We start from the raw sequence: 20436 nt of genomic DNA, 5'->3' as shown, positions 1-20436 counted from the left end.
GAGTTGGCTTCCCTCTTCAGAGCAGAAGCAAAACACACTCCAGATGACTTGCTTATTGGACTGGATATACAGAGTGCCTTCGGAGAGGAGTATCTATCTGGTCGGTCCTATAACACAGAAGACCAAAGGTGATGCCTACCCTCCACCCATGTCATTTGAGTACTATGGATGATTTCATGTAACCAGCTACCCTAAAGAGAGGCTATGGCACCCCAGCAATTGTTAAGATTTGTTACAAAGAAAGAAGGAAGAAAGACAAAGAAGGAAGGACAAGAAGGAATTTTTTCAAATACACTGAATCTAGTCTAGTAATTTACTTCTTTTAAGCAAAACCAGTATTTCTTTCTTCTAAAGAGAATCCATGAGAGGGAAATAGTGCTATCAACTGAAAATTTCAAATCAAAGCAAAACAAACCACTAATATTAAAGAAATTTCAAACCTTGCGTCTTTCAAACAGGAACAGGAATCCACAGCCAGAGAGAAGACCAACTCCCACCAGCCCAACCTATCGCTCCACAATTGTGACAGTGTCCTGAGCTCAATATCAGAAAGCACGGCACTCTGGCCCTGACAGCATGACCTTGGGTAATTCACTGATTTTTCTGAGCAGTTTCCTCTTCTGTAAAGTGAATAATATCAATACTTGCCTTGCCTACTCTACAGGTTAAATGTGAGGAACAAATACAAATACAACACAGAAAGCAAATTGAAACCATAGTCAATCACAAAGTCTTACGTATTCCTATCATGAGTCATGTCCGATTCTGTGCAACTGTAGCCTGCCAGGCTCCTCTGTCCATAGGATTCTCTAGGTAAGAATACTGGAGTGGGTTGCCATGCCCTCCTCTAGGGGATCTTCCTGACCCAGGGATCAAACCACCTGTGGCTCCTCTGGCCACTCCTGTGGTTTCTTTACCACTGAGCCCCTGGGGAAGCCCTTTAATACACCGTAGTGATATTTACACAGAGTCCACATGTGTCTATTTCTTTCTTATTTCAAATGCTTCTTAACTATAACAGTATACTTAAAACTACTGGACCTTCCCTCTTTATTAACAACTTCTGGAATTCAGCATACACATAATCAGAGCCTACAGGATGCAATTCTCTTCCCAGACTGCTCTGGATCCTCTTGTTCTTCTGGCAAAGCCTCACTTCTCACACTTGCCATTCAGAGATTAAAAGAAAAACAAAAATGCTTACCTTTGTTTATCCCACGTTTCAGTAACTGGTTTCAAAAACAAACAAACAAAAGGAATGAACCAAGAGACTTTAGGAAGCCATTTGGCACAAGGAAATACTTTATCATCTGAAAGGAGCATCCATCAGTGAGTTAGGAACATCTGGTGACAGAAATAGGAAACCAGCTTTCCTGTAAAAGTCAACTCAGAGTTCCTTGGTTCTGAAAGTGAAGAGTCAGAAAAGCCACAGGGGTTTAGAACTTCAGAATTCTAGAAAAAGGAGACACAGAATAGGCCAAGAACCCAAGAACAGTTAAATCTCACGGTGAGTGCAATGTGAGATGTGAAGGACATAATATAACATACATTTTTCAAAGCCACTAAAGTGCCAGCTGGAAAAGATGGGGACAGTATTTCTTGCACATGAAAAGGCTCTGGGAGAGCTGCAAGGGAGAGAAAGGAAAGCAAACTGAGCAAACAATTACTAAGGAAAGTAACAGTTTTGCTCATCATACTAGGAAGATCGCAACTGAACAAACTGTAAAAAAGGAAAAAGACACTGGCAAAACACAAAGGAGCATGTACTAAGGGGAACTAGTGGTGGGAGGAGTTGGGGAGGGCGGCAAAGGGGAGAGGGGACGTATTTACAATCCCAGCCTTGCCAACCCCCCATCCTGGCAACCCCACTATGCATATTCCTGCAGATCTGAGCCTCCAAACTGCTGCTAAAAACATAATCATGTAACCAAGAGAACTGAGTCCTCAATGAATATATGCCATCTAGCCTCAATTTTGCTAGTAGCTACAGGTACCTGCAAGGATGGAGGAATTTTGAATATTTCCACTGAATTTGTGGGGAAAATATTTACTTTTCTTATTCCACATACCTATATAAAGGATCAGAAGAAGTCCTATCATGTCATTGCTGTACCTGGATAATACTGCTATAATTAACTCTCAAAATAAAAAGTACTTTACCCAAAAGATGTTTCTAAAATATTACATAATAATATAATGAAGGAAGCTTTTTCAATCAAGTCATATTTAAAATACAGAAGCAGATCTGATTTTTTTCTTTTTTAAGGAAACTCCTGACAGACTTTTTGTAAAGAAATCACTGGAACACTATAGGGACACTGGAAAGTCTATTCCTGCTGCTGCTGCTGCTAAGTCGCTTCAGTCGTGTCCGACTCTGTGCGACCCCATAGACGGCAGCCCACCAGGCTCCCCCGTCCCTGGGATTCTCCAGGCAAGAATACTGGAGTGGGTTGCCATTTCCTTCTCTAGTGCATGAAAGGGAAAAGTGAAAGTGAAGTTGCTCAGTCGTGTCCAACTCTTAGTGACCCCATGGACTGTAGCCTAACAGGCTCCTCCATCCATGGGATTTTCCAGGCAAGAGTACTGGAGTGGGGTGCCATTGCCTTCTCCGAGTCTATTCCTACCTCACACCAAAATCCATTTTAGGAAAGCACGTATTACTCTCTTAAAATAGGAAACATGCTTTATCAGGATGGGGAAAGGAAAGAAAAGTTCAGCCCACTGTTGCTCTAAGGACATTTAATGTTCAATATCTGCTTTTAATCGCTAAGAGATTTATATACACACAAACCTGTGCTGACAGGATAAAATAAATTAAGTCAAAGATAACTGTAAAACAGAAATCTTTTTAAAGAAGCAAATCTAGCAAACAACAGTCTAGGCAGGTTTTGCAAATACTAACACTACAGGGAAAAATATAAATCATTTACGTATAGATGAGTTCTGTGCGAACCCTGTAAAAGTCTAAACATCATTATAAGCAATTCCTTAATAGCATCTCCTTCCTAATTCAGAAACAGTTAAACAGCAAAAAAAGCTATTACACATAAGCGGAAATTCAGTTCAGAAAAAAAGTCCTATGACATTTCATAAATAATATCCCTTAGCCACCCCATCCTATTCAGACCCTCTAAAATTAACTGTGGAAGGAAAAATAAGGAAATACAGAAAACAGTGAAAACTGCTTCACTTAGTCAACAGTGAAAATATAAATAGGAAAAAAGATTTTTACCAGTTTTCACTGGGTATAATCATTAAATTATAAAACTCCACCATCCAACCAAAACATAACATGTGTTAAAAAGAAACAGCCTGATGATCATTGAGCAAACAAAACAGCATCACAGCTGAACACAAACTGTATTGTTATACAGATACAGAACAATGCAAAGAAAACAAATGAAGCACTTTTCATTTTCGCTGACTTAGAATAAGAAAACAGGTAAGCATGAGGGATTCATTTTTAAATGCTATAGACACAGATCAACTTTAGCATAACTGAAGAGTAAACATGTTCTTAGAATAAAACAGCTACAGGATCCCTGGGAGCTGGGGTTGTTCCCTCTCCAGGGTCCCTGCAGAGGCTGGGGAAAGTCTCTCAGGAAGAGTTCTAAGGGGCCTGAGATGTCTTATTAAAAGATGATGGAATAAGTCACTGCTGGAGACAAAAAGAAGCAGCAATATTCTAATCAAGGAATCCCCAGTAAGTGAGAGCCAGCAAAGTCCACATTTCAACACTCGTCACCGGCGCTACTTCAAAATAATGACAGAGGCTCATTTCCCCACCTCCCCCCAAATTAACCAAATTCTGTTTCTCTACCAGAAATACCAGCTAGTGAAAATAACTTTCAAAGTACAAATTGAAGGAAATTAATTCAGGACCACTGATCTCAATGTCAACATGAATAAAAGGATGGCAATAGAAGAAATAAAATAATCCTCAGTTCTGAACTGTGGGGCTTTCCTGACTCTCAACTGTGAGGGCCACTACCATTTGTTAGGTCATATCTAACATCTTTCCATTATTAACTAACACTGCAATTAAAATTGGGGTGGAGCAGATAATTAACCTTCCAGGTGTCTATGTCATAATTTCTCAACTAGACTATAATTCCTTCGAAGAAGGAAAGTAGAAATTTAGATGCTTACTTGTCTTTTTTTCTAACTCTGCACACATGGACAATCTGATCTATTGCTTCTTAATGAAAGGAAACTTCAGCAAACTGAACACAAGGAAATCAGAAGATATCAGCAAAACAACAATCAGGTTATCAGGGAAGCTTAATTTTCTATATTGTTTTACATGCAAAAAATTTAGAAACACCGTACAGATGGTCTCTGCACTGACCAAAACGTGGAAAGAAATCTAAATATCAGAGAGGATACAATATAAAGTAATTGTGCCTTATAATTATAAAATTTACTGTTATAATATTTACTGTATTATAATATTTACTGAAATTGTAAATTGAAACAGAGACATAAACTCCTAGCCAGGGCCATCCACCTATCAGAGAGTGAACAAATGTCTGCAGAAATGAACCAGCTCCTCCAAGGGTCTGGGGTCAGCTCTGAGTCGTGGTCTCTAGAATCACGAAGATTAGAAAATCCCAAAGTAACAAAGAAAATCCAGCTTTAGGCTTTCAAGTCAGATTTGAGACTATAATTTTCCTTCACTTTCACTTCAATTTTCTTTAGGACACTTGGGATATTAGAATGAATGTGGTAATAAACATTCCTTCTGCTGCTGCCTTGTCTTGTAAAGTTTGCTTACATTACTCAGTCCAATAATAAACGGGCAGACATAATTGTATATAAGTATGTGCTATGGTTTTTCCAGTGGTCACGTATGGATGTGAGAGTTGGACTATGAAGAAAGCTGAGCACCGAAGAATTGATGCTTTTGAACTGTGGTGTTGGATAAGACTCTTGAGAGTCCCTTGGACTGCAAGAAGGTCCAACCAGTCCATCCTAAATGAGATAAGTCCTGGGTGTTCACTGGAAGGACTGATGTTGAAGCTGGAACTCCAATACTTTGGCCACCTCATGCGAAGAGTTGACTCATTGGAAAAGACCCTAATGCTGGGAAGGATTGGGGGCAGGAGGAGAAGGGGACGACAGAGGATGAGATGGCTGGATGGCATCACCAACTCGATGGACATGAGTTTGGGTAAACTCTGGAAGTTGGTGATGGACAGGGAGGCCTGGTGTGCTGCAATTCATGGTGTCGCAAAGAGTCGGACATGACTGAGCAACTGAACTGAACTGATGCATACACATACACACATACACACACTTAATACATATATTTGTAGGTACATATGCATATCAACAACTAAAAGTATATCTCTTATACAAACTTAAATTCTGCCAACTTTCCCAGTCTGAAAAACAAATGAGGGAGTGGGGGAGACAGAAGGAACAGTCTCTATGGTAATTTTATCCACCAAAAAAATGTTTTCTATAGTTACAAATTTATAGGCAAAATTGATAACTGGTTTTTAAAATTCCATTGATGGACAAGTCATACAGGAAATAATATTGATAAGGATAAACTAAATAGCTTTTTCTTAGTAAAATAAATAATAAAACATAAGCAGTAATATTTCAAAATACTGAAAAGAGTTCTTCACAGTATTTTTCATATAATTTAATCATGTGGGGTTAAAAAAAACACCTCTCCAGCCAAATACTGTATTTTTTTGCAAGATGGATTTTCCAGTTTGAAACAAAGAAAAAGTTAATTTCTTACATTCCAGTGCAGAAGAACATGTTGTGATTTGGGGTTGTTTTTAGTTTTTTGTTTCAGATTAAAAATTAAGGGACTTCCCTGGTGGTTCAGTGGATAAGAATCTGCCTTGCAATGTAGGAGACATGGGTTCAATCCTTGGTTGGGGAAATAAGAACGCACATAACACAGAACAACTAAGCCCAAGTGCCACAACTCGAGTCTTCACACTGCAATGACAGATCCTGTATGCCGCAATTTAAGACACCACACCGCCAAATAATTAAATCAATAAATAATTTTTTAAAATAATAGTTAATAAAATAAATAAAAATTAAAATAGCTGATACCAAGAGAAAGAAGAAGAGGGCTCAAGATTAACCACAAGGCAGGGAAATTCCTTTTCCAATAGAGTGTCCCAATTCTGACAAAAATCGAAGCAAAACGTAGTTTGCCCTGTACATCTTTCTCATCTATTGTTTTGATGCTCAAGAAATTCCCTAGCAGCTTCACGCATTAAGGAGAGCTTGCAAAGTAAAAATGAGTCATTTCTGATTGAACGGTAACTTGATGAATTCTCCACTGCATAGTGCCGGGAGCCAGCTCACGAGATCCCACCCATGACACAGTCATGAGGAGAAGGACTGACGAGCAGAGCTACTCAGGCCTCAGGGATTCTCGGAAGGCTGCCTTAGGGCTCACCTTAAAGATGATATCTATCTTTCTGATGTTTGCTATAATAAACCTCTTCTTATTTTCTGTGACTTAGGCAAAAGGCCTTTCCTGATTCTCTTCTAAAATAGATCAATCTGAAACCTCAATAGACAAGGCCCCTGAACAGTAGCACCCTAATAAAATTATCTAGGATATAGAGTATTCTAATCTAAATTCCTCTTGCTAGCATATTAGTTTGTTTAATAAATGTACCTGTGCCTTTGGAGCTAATGTGCATGACTGCTCCTTAACAATAAACAACATTGAGAGCCTCCACACAGAAAGCCCCAATGGGCACAGAGCCCTTCGTAGGAAAAAAGGCTTATTAGGAAATATAAGAGATATTGCTTTATGAAACTGTTACTTAGTTCTATATTTACTATGTTTTTGCTCTTAACATATCTAGCCTATATAATGAAAGCATAATAGTTAGAGATTTATATAAATAGAAGTTTAGCTTTAACACAAATAATAAGATGATTGTTAATTCAGCTGGTGATTTTGCTAAGCACTGACCTTGGCACTACATTGTTTTCAGCTTGCTGTGCCATGACTTTATGGGACCGCATTCTTCCCTGTTAGGCTCAAGGCATAAGATAGAGTACAGAAAACAGGTTTTACCTTGAAACTCTGAGTTTATGAATTCTTTCTTTGTCATAATCTGCTATGCCTGTATTCTTTAAAAAAAATGTAACCCTGGTACTTTCTGTGCCTGATGCAAAAGTGTCCTAGCTGATCAACCCTTATCAATAAAAGAGTCACCAGATGTTAGCAGGCCTCCAGGCCAGAAGATGATATAAACAACTTTAAACTTTTTGTAACTAAAAACACAAACAGTGTCCTGGTTCCGATAAGGGTCAAAAGCTGCTGACCCATTGATTTGATTTGGCATGACTTTACACTTTACATTTGTTTCTACGTACAACTAAAAATACACAAGCTGTCTTGAAAACAATAAAGTCAGGAGACACTTGGAAACACCGAGACTCGCTGTGTCTTCTCATTTTCGCATCGCCAACAGTCCATCCTGAGGGAACCCTGGACCAGCTGGAGCAGGACTCCGGCAGCGTAGGCTTAAGAGAAACACACACACACACACACACACACACACGGGAGGTAGGGCAAATCTTTTCCATTCTGTGACAAGTAAGAGCCTTCAACTGTTCACTCTTATCATTCCCAAATAGAAATGGAAAATAAAGAAGACACAGCAATTATAACTTAGCCTATTTTCTGAAAAATCTAATGTGACTGGAACACACTCACACAGGAGACAAATCGATGACACATAGAAAGCTCCAGGGCAGAATTCTGCAATAAAGCTGATGCTCTCCACTAAGGAAACTAATATGCTGTTAACTCCAACTGAATATTTGTTGGGAAAATTAAAAACCAAAACCAAAAAATGAAGCTTGAAATTGCCCTGAACAAAGCATTAACCCCGCATTTCCTAACCACTTTTGAACTTCCAGATAGAAGCCAAAGGGGAGTCAGCCTTGGTCTACAGCTAGATAGAGAAGGAACTGATGTGGGCTTAAGATACCTGAGAGAGAGAAGGCTAGAATACAGCTTCCTTACAACATCCACCAATTCAGCCAGGCCACTGGTGGTGAAGTAGGGCACCATGACAACAAATTGTGCCCCCCTGTTAATTTCTGACAGGGTAGGAGGAAACATGAATTTTATCAAGCCATAGGAGCATAGCAATTACATCAGACCTAACACCCAACTCCACCTAGAAAATTTTCTTAAAAAATAACATATCATGTCAATTTCATTCCACTTTCTAAATATGCAGGTCCTCCTCCAACACAGCCCATCTTCTTCTGGACACAGTGTCCTAAACAATGCTTTTAAAGAGGGTTTTCATACTCCCCAAAAGGAAAAGTGGTACCAGATAATCACTGGGGTATAGGAGAAATATACTGAAGCTTTTATCTGCATCTGTTTATTTTCGTTTTTGTAGACCTGTCATATACAAAATAACATATTACAGTATTATATGTACATAATGTATTTTTCAAATATTAATTTGTTTTTCTTAGTCGTGTCCAACTCTTTTGAGAACCCATGGACTGTATGCCCACCAGCCCCTTTGTCCATGGGATTTCCCAGGCGAGAACACTAGAGCGAGTTGCTATTTCTTTATACAGGGGATCTTCCAGACCCAGAGATCGAACCCACATCTCCTCCATTGACTACAGTACTATACTGCTGCAGTATTATATGTATATAATGTATTTCCCAAGTATTTATACTGTGCGTTCCTCAATATTTTTGGAATGGTAGAGCAAATTGGTCAAAACCCGGGAAGAATAACTACCAGCAAACAGACAGTCCTACTTGATACATTCCTATTGGCTGAGGGTAATTAGTGTAAATATGGTAGTAACCAGAATTCTTCTCATCTTTGTGTATCCAACTCTAAAGCTTCCAGAGGATGGTTATAAACAGAATCACATTACAGCTCCTCACAACCCTGTTACACAGCATTTAGCTGGGGTGCAACCCCACTCTGTAACAGCCGAGAAGGGCAAGCACTGGGAAGGACCCTCCTCTTCCCCAGCCTGCTCCTCCGCTAAAAGTTTGTATCCTTGGACAAAAATCACTCCCATGTCTTCTTCAAGTGTTGGAAAAACAACAGGAAGATATAATCTTTCTAAAATGACAACTTGGTAGTGTTGGTAGTGAACTTCTCCCCAGGTTTTCACAACATAACCACTCTTCCAGCCAGATTAAAAATCATGAGTCCCTCATTGATGAGAATGTGAATTTAGGTACAGATAAAAACCAGTGAACTACTAAAGAAAATGCACAATCAGAATTCCATAGACGAGACACACTTCTACTTGCTGGGCTAAAATATCCCAGTGTCAGGTCAATGCCAATGAAAAAGAAAGTCTGTCTCCATCTACCTGCTTCATGTTTGTATCTGAGGAAGAGACAAAGTTAAGGGGCAAGAGGCAAGGGAGGAATCTTTAAATTTGCCTTTAGACCACTCAAGAGTGTCCATCTCTCTCTCTCTCTCTCTTCTACTTTCTCTGTCTCTCGCACACATATGCATACCCACACAAACACACACACACACACACACTTATACATCCAACTTCTTATAGAAAGAGCTACCAAAAAACTACTTACAAGCCAAAAATCTGCCCAACAACCAGAAAACAGGTTTGTCTTTTCATGCCATGAATTGTCAAAGTAAGGACTTTGATTTACATGATCTTTCTTCCTTACTTTTTAGTGCCTATTAAGTTTCACCCCAATCCAGGAAATTATTCAAACCCATTCAGCATCTAATCTCATTTGCCCTTAACTGAAGCATTTCTAATCAAAAATTCTGAATGTACCCAATTTTCACTGTAAAAGAAACTGCATAAACAAGTATATCAAGTCAAGCAGCCTGTCACCATGTGATATATCATGCCCATGAAAGAATAAATGGAAGCATCCTCCCCAAATTCCAAATATTCATTCTGTATATAAAGGGACAGTCAATAATTTTTGTTAATTTCATTGCAATAAATTTGCCATATTATCAAAATTGGGAATAAAGAGGCTACTCAAAAGTAATTCAAAGGTACTGTGTATCACACAAGCCTTTCAATTCTAACCCTTTAAACAGCCATCTATATTGTACTTCATCTGAAAAGGATAAAGAATATCCATGGCCACAGGTTTCTTTCCATTGTCCTCTTTTCAGAGACAGTGTGCTTCAGTGACTATGCCAAATGCTGAACTCAAAGATTCTGTTTCAAAGTGTAGCTTCGTACCCAGCTCCTCAAAGTGATGACAGGAGAGGTCTTTGACTTGCCCTGGCTTCAGTTAAACACGTCCATACAAGAATGGCAGAAGGCAGTGTTGGTCAAAGAGGTCTGTGAGGCATTTCTGATCCTTCATTAGACAAGCATCAGGAGGACCCACAGAACTCTCAGCTGAAATGCAGATTCAGTGTTTCAGATGAAGCCAGTAATAAATTCCAGGACCCATATTTACCAAGGTCAAACACATGCCAAGCATAAGGTCCACAGAAGTCTGTCTTTCTGTTCAATTAGTTTTATGGAACAGAAGATATCCAAATTGTAACTATTTCCTAAATCTGAGATCACTGAACCTGCTCTCTCTTTCCCAGCACTCTCATCATACCCATAAGCAATGTTCACAGTCCACAAGGTTAATGTGGGGACTGAGATCTTGAACTGAGATTATCTTTTTCTTTTAGGACCCAAGAGTTAAGGAACTATGGACAGAGGTTCGTGACATTGTACAGGAGACAGGGATCAAGAAAATCCCCATGGAAAAGAAATGCAAAAAAGCAAAATGGCTGTCTGAGGAGGCCTTACAAATAGCTTGGAAGAGAAGAGAAGCGAAAAGCAAAGGAAAAAAGGAAAGATATTCCCATCTGAATGCAGAGTTCCAAAGAATAGCAAGGAGAGATAAGAAAGCCTTCCTCAGCGATCAGTGCAAAGAAATAGAGGAAAACAACAGATTGGGAAAGACTAGAGATCTCTTCAGAAAATTAGAGATACCAAAGGAACATTTCATGCAAAGATAGGCTTGATAAAGGACAGAAATGGTATGGACCTAACAGAAGCAGAAGATATTAAGAAGAGGTGGGAAGAATACACAGAAGAACTGTACAAAAAAGATCTTCATGACCCAGATAATCACGATGGTGTGATCACTCACCTAGAGCCAGACATCCTGGAATGTGAAGTCAAGTGGGCCTTGGAAAGCATCACTATGAACAAAGCTAGTGGAGGTGATGGAATTCCAGTTGAGCTATTTCAAATCCTCAAAGGTGATGCTTAAAAGTGCTGCACTCGATATGCCAGCAAATTTGGAAAACTCAGCAGTGGCCACAGGACTGGAAGGGGTCAGTCTTCGTTCCAATCCCAAAGAAAGGCAATGCCAAAGAATGCTCAAACTACCGCACAATTGCACTCATCTCACATGCTAGTAAAGTAATGCTCAAAATTCTCCAAGCCAGGCTTCAGCAATACGTGAACTGTGAACTTCCAGATGTTCAAGCTGGATTTAGAAAAGGCAGAGGAACCAGAGATCAAATGGCCAGCATCCATTGGATCATTGAAAAAGCAAGAGAGTTCCAGAAAAACATGTATTTCTGCTTTATTGACTATGCCAAAGCCTTTGACTGTGTGGATCACAATAAACTGTGGAAAATTCTGAAAGAGATGCGAATACCAGACCATCTGACCTGTCTCTTGAGAAACCTGTATGCAGGTCAGGAAGCAACAGTTAGAACTGGACATGGAACAACCGACTGGTTCCAAATAGGAAAAGGAGTACGTCAAGGCTGTATATTGTCACTCTGCTTATTTAACTTATATGCAGAGTACATCATGAGAAACACTGGGCTGGAAGAAACACAAGCTGGAATCAAGATTGCCGGGAGAAATATCAATAACCTCAGATATGCGGATGACACCACCCTTATGGCAGAAAGTGAAGAAGAACTAAAGAGCCTCTTGATGAAGGTAAAAGAGGAGAGTGAAAAAGTTTGCTTAAAGCTCATCATTCAGAAAACTAAGATCATGGCATCTGGTCCCATCACTTCATGGGAAATAGATGGGGAAACAGTGGAAACAGTGTCAGACTTTATTTTTTTGGCCTCCAAAATCACTGCTGATGGTGATTGCAGCCATGAAATTAAAAAACGCTTACTCCTTGGGAGGAAGGTTATGGCCAACCTAGATAGCATATTTAAAAGCAGAGACATTACTTTGCCAACAAAAGTACGTCTAGTCAAGGCTATGGTTTTTCCAGTGGTCGTGTATGGATGTAAGAGTTGGACAGTGAAGAAAGCTGAGCGCCGAAGAATTGATGCTTTTGAACTGTGGTGTTGGAGAAGACTCTTGAGAGTCCCTTGGACTGCAAGGAGATCCGATCTATCCATCCTAAAAGAGATCAATCTTGGGTGTTCATTGGAAGGTCTGATGTTGAAGCTGAAACTCCAATACTTTGGGCACCTCATGCGAAGGGTTGACTCATTGGAAAAGACCCTAATGCTGGGTAGGATTGGGGGCGGGAGGAGAAGGGGACGACAGACGATGAGATGGTTGGATGGCATCACCAACTCGATGGACATGGGTTTGGGTAGACTCCAGGAGTTGGCGATGGACAGAGAGGCCTGGCGTGCTGCAATTCACGGGGTTGCAAAGAGTCGGACACGACTGAGTGACTGAACTGAACTGAGAGTTAAGGATTAAGGATTAAAGCAGCTTCCTAAGGAGCATCTGTCTAGCATTAAGAAGCATTGAAAACAAAAATTCAGTGCTTCATTGTTTGTTTATTTATGTTAATCATGTGATTGTTACATATTTCTAAATAAATAGAAATGTTAAGAGGCTCTTCTCCAGGGGTGGGGGGTCTTCAATCCTAGTAGTATAGTTTAAGACCACCAATGTGGCCTTTGGAGAGGGCCTTCTTTCTAAATCACACAGTTGTAAACAGCAACTGGTTGAAGGCCTAATTAGCATTAAACAGGCCTCAGGAATGAACAGCAAGATGACAAGGGTCACTAAACTGAAGAAGGGGTCAAGCTACCCCAGTCTCACAGGACAATGCCCAAGGTACCCATGCAAATTAGGGAAGCAGCACAGCCATGTAGGGGATGAGCAATTGGGACCCAAACCCCCAATCTGCCTTTCACTTTGGCTCCAAAAAAGAAAAAAAAGAAAAGAAAACCAAATGGCCCACTTCTTGGGTGCAGCATGGTATGTGATTAGTAATCACTTCTGTCTGGGAGAAACAACAAATAAAAGGCAGCTAAGAACATCGCAATGGCAACCAGGAAGAATTACAGGACACAATTAGCATCTGTGTTAAGATGGGCAGTGGTTTTCTCCCATAACGTCCCAGTATTTCCACCACAAAGAGGAAATCTGTACAACAAACTGCCAGCTTGTTGATTTCTTTTTTCTGCTAAAAAAAAAAATGAAGAACAAACTCCACACACATACTCTATTCAAATATGACAAAGAACCCTTTTTTTCAAAATGTACTATAGGCCTGTGGGTTTTTTCATTCTCCAAGCAATAAAAACCCGTCCTTCTTCAAATGACTTCAAGATAACTACAGAAATTTGATTTGTTTAAGAGAGCTATTTTCAGCATTTGCGCCCTATTAACTTTGATCTGATCATCAACCATAATCCCCTGCCCTGTTTTGATTTATTTTTTTGTCTTTTTTTTTAATCCTACTTTTGTTCATAGCCAACCTGGGGTAAGTTTTAGCTACTCTGAATGAAAACAGACTTTATATCAGTGATCAAGTTATTTAAGGTCAGAAAATATTTGTAATTGCAAAGGCAAAATTTTTTCAAGATAACACAAAAAGAAACAGAAGCTCAGAAAACTCAAAAATAAAATGGACATTTATTATTCATTCATTATTCTAGCCCTACTTTCTAACATAGAAAGTTGTTTTCGTAACAAAAATGAGAGCTGTAACCCTACTAAGAAACTTTTCCTCTAACTATACAGCAACTTCAAAAGAAGCATTTGCAGCCAGAAAGCCCATTAAGTCTATTTTAAAAAGTGGAAAAAAAAAAAAAAAAAACTTCAGATATGTTGAAAAATCAACAATAAAAAAGGAAGATGAGATAGAACATTTTTATTCATATATGTAAGTACATTTTGTGTCCCATGCATTCTTTAACATTTACCTTTGAGATGCAAATACATTCTTACCACAAAACTGCAAAGTATTAGTTCAAACTTCTCTTGGGGAAAACACAATATTTTTGGTTTATATTTCTATAAGACTTTTTTTTTAAAGCAAATTTCCTAATCGTTCTTGGTCATTCCATTTGACTGTGAAGGAAAATTAACTTTACAAACTTCTTATATGATGCCACTTACGCATATTTTTTGGCCACTCCACATGGCATGTGGATGATAGTTGGCCATGCACCCTTGCAGTGGAAGCACGGAGCCCTAACCACTGGACCACCAAGGAATTCCCTATTTATGCTTTCTATATATATTCATATCACAAGGTATCAGTACAACACATAGAATTTATCTCATGTACTCAATGGTATCAGTATTATACGAACATTCAATAAAAGAGGATTGTTGTCAAAAAAAAAAACAAAACACACTGAGTCTGATATTTTAGGGAACTTACCTTAAAGCCATCTATTCTATATTTCTTAGAACAGGGAAAAATGAAATAAAGTCATTTTATTGCTCTTTGAGGGGCTGGCTTCCCAGGTAGCTCCGTGGTAAAGAATCCATCTGCCAATGCAGGAGACTTGAGTTCAATCCCTGGGTCGGGAAGATTCCCTGAAGAAGGATATGGCAACCCACTCCTGTATTCTTGCCTGGAGAATCTCATGGACAGAGGAGCCTGGCAGGCTATAGTCCATGGGGTCGCAAAGAGCCAGACATGACGTAGCAACTGAGCTCATACACTGCTCTTTGAAGTTACAGAAAACTATTTTCCTTAGATGCTGGAGTGCTCAGTTAAACTCACTTAGGTAACAAAAATTAACAAAATATTCTCCTTCACTCTAACATTATCTAAGGTAGACAAGTAAGCAGCCGTTTTGCATTAAACACTTTAAAGTTTAAAAAGCAGATATTGGCAAACATTTATATTGTGCTTTGCTCAATTTATCAATGATCTTACAGAGGGTGTGGGTTTGCTAAAAGGGAAATAAGAAAGACAGAGAGCAGATAATTAGTAAAAATAATCTTTCCTGTAATGAAATATTTACAAATAAATGGTACAGAAAGGAACTTACGAAACATCCATCTTTGAAGGAACAACCCTTCCTGGAGGAAGAAAGGAGAAATTTAATGGATGAGACTCCATTAATGCTAGAACTAAGGCATATAACAGACTAAGAATGTGGCTGTTTTGCTTCATTGCTATGCTAAGTAACAGTGCTCAAAGATCCAATCTATTATCACATCTTCACTATTCTTGATCACAGTACACCCACACTTGCTAGTACAGGATATGCAAGAGATGCGGGTTCGATCCTTGGGTCAGGAAAATCCCCTGGAGTAGAAACTGGCAACTTGCTCCAGTCTTCTTGCCTGGAAAATTCCATGGACAGAGGAGCCTGGCAGGCTATCGTCCATGAGGTCACAAAGAGTCTGACATGACTGAGTGACTGAGCAGGAGCATGCGCTTTCTGAATAACATCAATATTAATCATAAGCATATCCTAGCAGGTTTTACAATGTACAGCTATGCCCTGAATGTTAAGTTTCTCAACTATAATAAATGTGAGTTACATCTAAAAGGATTATCACGTGAAATATTCTTATTTGCTATCTTCTGTGAGTGATTACATTAGAATGCTCAATTTAATAGACCCTATTTGATATTTGACATCCCATGCCTAAATCCTTGAACATCTCCCCATCAGCAAAGTTACTGTAAGCCCATCCAGCATTTGGTTGTTAACAATCTTTCCCACCTTAGCTCCCATAACTACCAACATCATTACGCACCACTGCAACCATTTTCAATTTCCTTACACTTTCCACTTTGACGTCAGGATTCTTTGCCTGTTTGTGTTATGCTCTCTGTCTGGAATGTCCTCAGTCACATTGCTTGTCCAGAGAGCCACTCAGCCTTGAAGCATCAGGCTGTGCAAGAATTCTTAATTGAATGACAACTATAATAAAAGGAACTCTCTAGCTTAATATTTAGCAAGCCTTATTTCAGAGTTCTTCAGAAAGATGAAGCTGGAGAGAAGACTTTGGACAGACCTAGAATGTTCAATATTTAATGTGTCCATTACAGCTCTCTAGGCACGGCTGGGACATAATGAAACATTGTAAGATATTATATCATCTCTGCTTTACCTATGTACAATATCATGGGGGCAGTAAGACTCTTGAACATATAATAATTAGTAGAAACTAACAAACTGGACCAGAAAACAAGGGATGGGAATAAGAATCATATGAATATTTATATTGTATTTTACAGTTGAAAAAGTAATTTCCATATATTACCAAATTTAATCCTTGAAACTGAATGAAGTGATGTTATACTATACCCAATTTACTGAAAGTTAACACTGAGTCACAAGATTATACAACTCTTTTTAAGATGGATCTGGGACATGATTCTAGGGCATAACTCTTTCTCACTTCACTTTCTCAAACGGTACAATTACAAAGAGGAAACAGGCAGAGGAAAGGGACCCTGATATAAGGGACTCTGGAGAATGGGAAGGAGCTGGAAAGGGAGAAAATGGTTTTTTTCCACTGAAAATCAATGAAGACAGTATGAATGTCAACAATTTTGGAGACAGTGAAGAGAGGAATCTGCAAGAGAGAAGCATTCAGCTGGGGAGCCAGTCACCTAAAGAGATGCAAAGCCAAGAAAAGGCATTTGGAATGAGCGAGTATGTAAGTCTGCAACTGGCCGTTTTTGAGCAAGTCAACATCAGATTTAAAGAATTTAAGAAAGACATTTTAAATAATTGTCTCCAGAACATTTTATTGGGAAAAACCTCACCAGGATTCAATATAAATTTAACAGTTTAGCAGCTGGAGAAACCTGGACTTAAAAGACACATAAAAGGGGAATGTTGTGCATCCTCAGTAAATATGGCCACAAAACAAAAACATAAAGGCACCCTTTAAAGATTTCTTTTAGAAATTACACAGTATGCAAAAAGGAAACCATTCTTAGGATATCTCACTTTGATTCATTTGTTTCACTGCCTTATTATATCAACAGAAATGTTTCAAACAGAAAAACTTATTCAACCTATTTTAATAACCAACCAAGTAGTATACTGATTGTTACAAGGAGGAGAAACGTTAAGTGCCCACTTTTCTAGGAAAATCTGAGTTTGTGTCTGTTTTTCTGCTGTAGTTACTAATTATGTCCCCTTTCATTCTCAAAATCTGGCTTAGACAATAAATGCTAAAGTCTTTCCAGTGAGAATATACCAATACTACAATGAATGCAGCAATTTCAAGGCTATGACCGGAGACCTTCTCTTACACAACCCTAAGGGTCACCATTCACACTAAAATCTATGAACAGGGCACCCCTCGAGCTGCGTAACACAGAAGAGGAGCAAACCATGAAATCAAAGCATGTTGGCAGGCTCTTACTTTCAGAACAGTTTAAGGTATACTTTTCAAAACTTGGTTAACATGATGCACCCTGGTCCAGCAGTTTTAAGTATCCAAACTAACAGCATAGCAGGAAATGAACAAAAATAAAGTGTGCGGGTGATTCCAAACCCAGAACACACCCAGAGTGGAAATGGGGCATGGTACTAGCACTCCCTAGGGACTCATGTCAGACCCATATCTTCTGATAATGCCCAGGAACCACCAGCAGGGCCTACATTGGCCTTTCCTCTCTTTGCTCTAAGCTAGCGCTTCCCAGGTGGCACAGGGGTAAAGAATTCTGTCAGTCAATGCAGAAGCTGCAGGAGACACGGCTTTGGTCCCTGGGTGAGGAAGATCCCCTGAAGGAGGAAATGACAACCCACTCCAGTATTCTTGCCGGGAAAATCCCATGGACAGAGGAGCCTGGTGGGCCATAGTCCTTGGGGTTGCAAAGAGTTGGACATGACTGTGCACACACATGGGTCATGCTATGGTTAGCATATTTATATTTTAAAAGAAAGATCTAAATATAAAGCAGGCATTATTAGAAAGGCTATCATGAATAAACCAAGACATTCCTAACATACATGAGCTAATACTGATATTTACATACGTACCACTAGAAACTCCATAAAAGTTGGTTCAATTCAATGGGATACTCTATTTGTACATATACTTGATTTTCTTGGTAAAACCAGAAATGAGGTTTTATGCACACACATACAGAAAACCCATCTACAGTTTTTTCCTAAATTATGTTTCCTCTTCGGAGAAGGCAATGGCTTCCTCTTAAAAGGAAATAATACAATCCTCTCAAAACTCTGCCAAGCCCTAGACTTCAGACTAAAGAAACTGATAAATTATAAATGTGTCAGAGAAAAATCAAATCAAGCGTAAAAGGAAAAAGGGCTGAGTTTTGTCTCCTTCCACTAGATACGACTTGGTACATTTACATTCCCTACCACAGTGCTATTGAAAAAGGAAGAAATATGAGCATCATTATATATCACAGGCTTTTACTGCTACTAGAGACTAAGGCTGGCCTCAAGCAGAACATTTTTATTCTCCAGGAAAAATATTTTTCTTTTTCAGATTGCAAAAAAGTTTAGTGACCATTATTAGTTACCCAGAACTCCATGTACTTCATGAGACCTTAAATCAGCCACAATCACGGCTCAAATCCTCTTTTAACTTTCCTTCATTTGCACCTCTCTCAAAATTTACTCCCCTAGGCCCACACTCATGATTCCTGAGTATGGGAATCTTGTTTGTATCTATTTAGTTCATGCAGGCTCTAAAAACTAGCCAGCCCTGCTCTAATGTTTCCTTATGATTAGTGTTTTTATTAATAGAAAAATCAATCCTAAAATAAAATCCTATTTACTAATGGCATTTTGGGGTCAATCTTATCAATGGAAATTTCCAAAGTTTATTTGGAAGTTGACTGGAACACATGGGTTTGCGGCAGAAGCACCACGCTGTTGCTGATATAGTTCCCATTATTGTTTTACAATGAAACACCAGGTTGGGGCCAAAGACACAAAAACTCAAACACTTTCTTGGCCTCCCTGGTAGCTATGTTCTTGTTAGGGGAAGCATTGGCTGAAACCACCCATGCTGGCCAGACACCATAGTAACTACTTGCATGAGTTATTTTATAACAGGAGATCCTGGAAAGGAACACGGAACTAACAAGACACCACCAACCAGGAGAATTTGAGAAAGGTCAAAAGGAGACTCCAGTCCCTATGTCCTACCAACCTCCCAGAAATCCTCCTTGCTGGAATCTATCTTGGCTGAGTGTTGTGTGTGCCATCAGGAAGGACGCTGATTCAGAATGAAATGCCAAAGACAACCCAAAAACAAATCCTATCATCATCAAACCCTAGACTAAGAGCCATGTGGCAAAGCAGTTCTCCTGGGTTCCCTTACCTTCCGACTCCACCTGGGCACCCCTTCCCAATACAATCTCTTGCTTTTTCAGCACATGTGTTACCTCGGACAATTTATTTCTGTGTGTTAGATAAGAGCCCATCCATTCTCAAGCCCTAACAGGGGTCTCTTTCCCTGCAATATGACCATGTGATCAAATTCTAGCAAAGGGGGCCCAGGAGAATTGATAAGGACAATTTGCAGGTCCTGCCTGTGGAGGAAAGTGGTACCACCCACTTTCTCTTCCCAGGGACTTCCGTGAGTGGAGACACAGTGCTGGAAGGCATGGCGGCCACTAAGAAATGAGATAAAAGCCCAATCTTGAGGATGGATTGAAGGAGTTCTATCAGCCCTAGAGGGGAATTTTTATGTGAGAGCAAAATAAATTTCTGTCACTCTGAGATCACTGCTATTTTGGCTTACTTTTTATATAGCAGCTTCAATCTATAAATTGATGACCAAATCAATTCTTCTCTTCATGTCTCTTCATTGTTCTTCATTTTCCAGGTTAAATAATAGAGAGAAAAGGTAAAGATATCATGGTTGAAAGAAACATTCTCCCTAACCATTGGCAGAGCAACAACAATTCTAATAAAAATGTCTAATTCTCACACTTAAAAAATACATTTACATACTAATGCCACAAAGAGGGATCACTCTTCATTGTGACAGAGAAATATCTTACCTAAAATTCTCATCTCTGAAATGCCTGTGAAAAAGAAAAGGTAACATCTGCTCTAAGAAAACAGAAAAAGAAAAAAAACGTCCCCAGGGGCCACTTAGGGCTCAAGCATTAATATCCTGGTTAAAAAAAAAAAAAAAAATCCCTTCTCATTTCTCTGTGGATAAATTACATGCTAGGAAAGTTTTCTTTCATCCTTAGCACATAAACAACTACCTAGGAAACTCCAACAGTTTGAACAGTATTAATTATGTATCACA

The 20436-nt window shown here is 39.2% G+C and overlaps 1 protein-coding gene and 1 long non-coding RNA gene across 8 annotated transcripts in view; both read right to left on the bottom strand.

Moving 5' to 3' along the window:
* TMTC2 (transmembrane O-mannosyltransferase targeting cadherins 2) overlaps positions 1-20436 on the bottom strand; it is a 416895-nt gene that overhangs the window by 317587 nt on the left and 78872 nt on the right. The gene's annotated exons all lie outside the window — the stretch shown is intronic.
* Positions 13638-15537, bottom strand: LOC145546838 (uncharacterized). Its single transcript, XR_014083341.1, has 2 exons — positions 15216-15537; positions 13638-15116 (listed from the first exon to the last, which is right to left on the bottom strand). It is a non-coding gene; the product is annotated as an uncharacterized LOC145546838 (long non-coding RNA).

Source organism: Giraffa tippelskirchi, chromosome 4, assembly GCF_054371585.1.
Source record: "Giraffa tippelskirchi isolate mGirTip1 chromosome 4, T2T-mGirTip1v1.2.pri, whole genome shotgun sequence".
In the NCBI taxonomy this organism is placed as follows: Eukaryota; Metazoa; Chordata; class Mammalia; order Artiodactyla; family Giraffidae; genus Giraffa; species Giraffa tippelskirchi.
The sequence above is the reverse complement of the archived record's forward strand: the minus strand, read 5'-3'. Positions and strand labels throughout refer to the sequence as shown.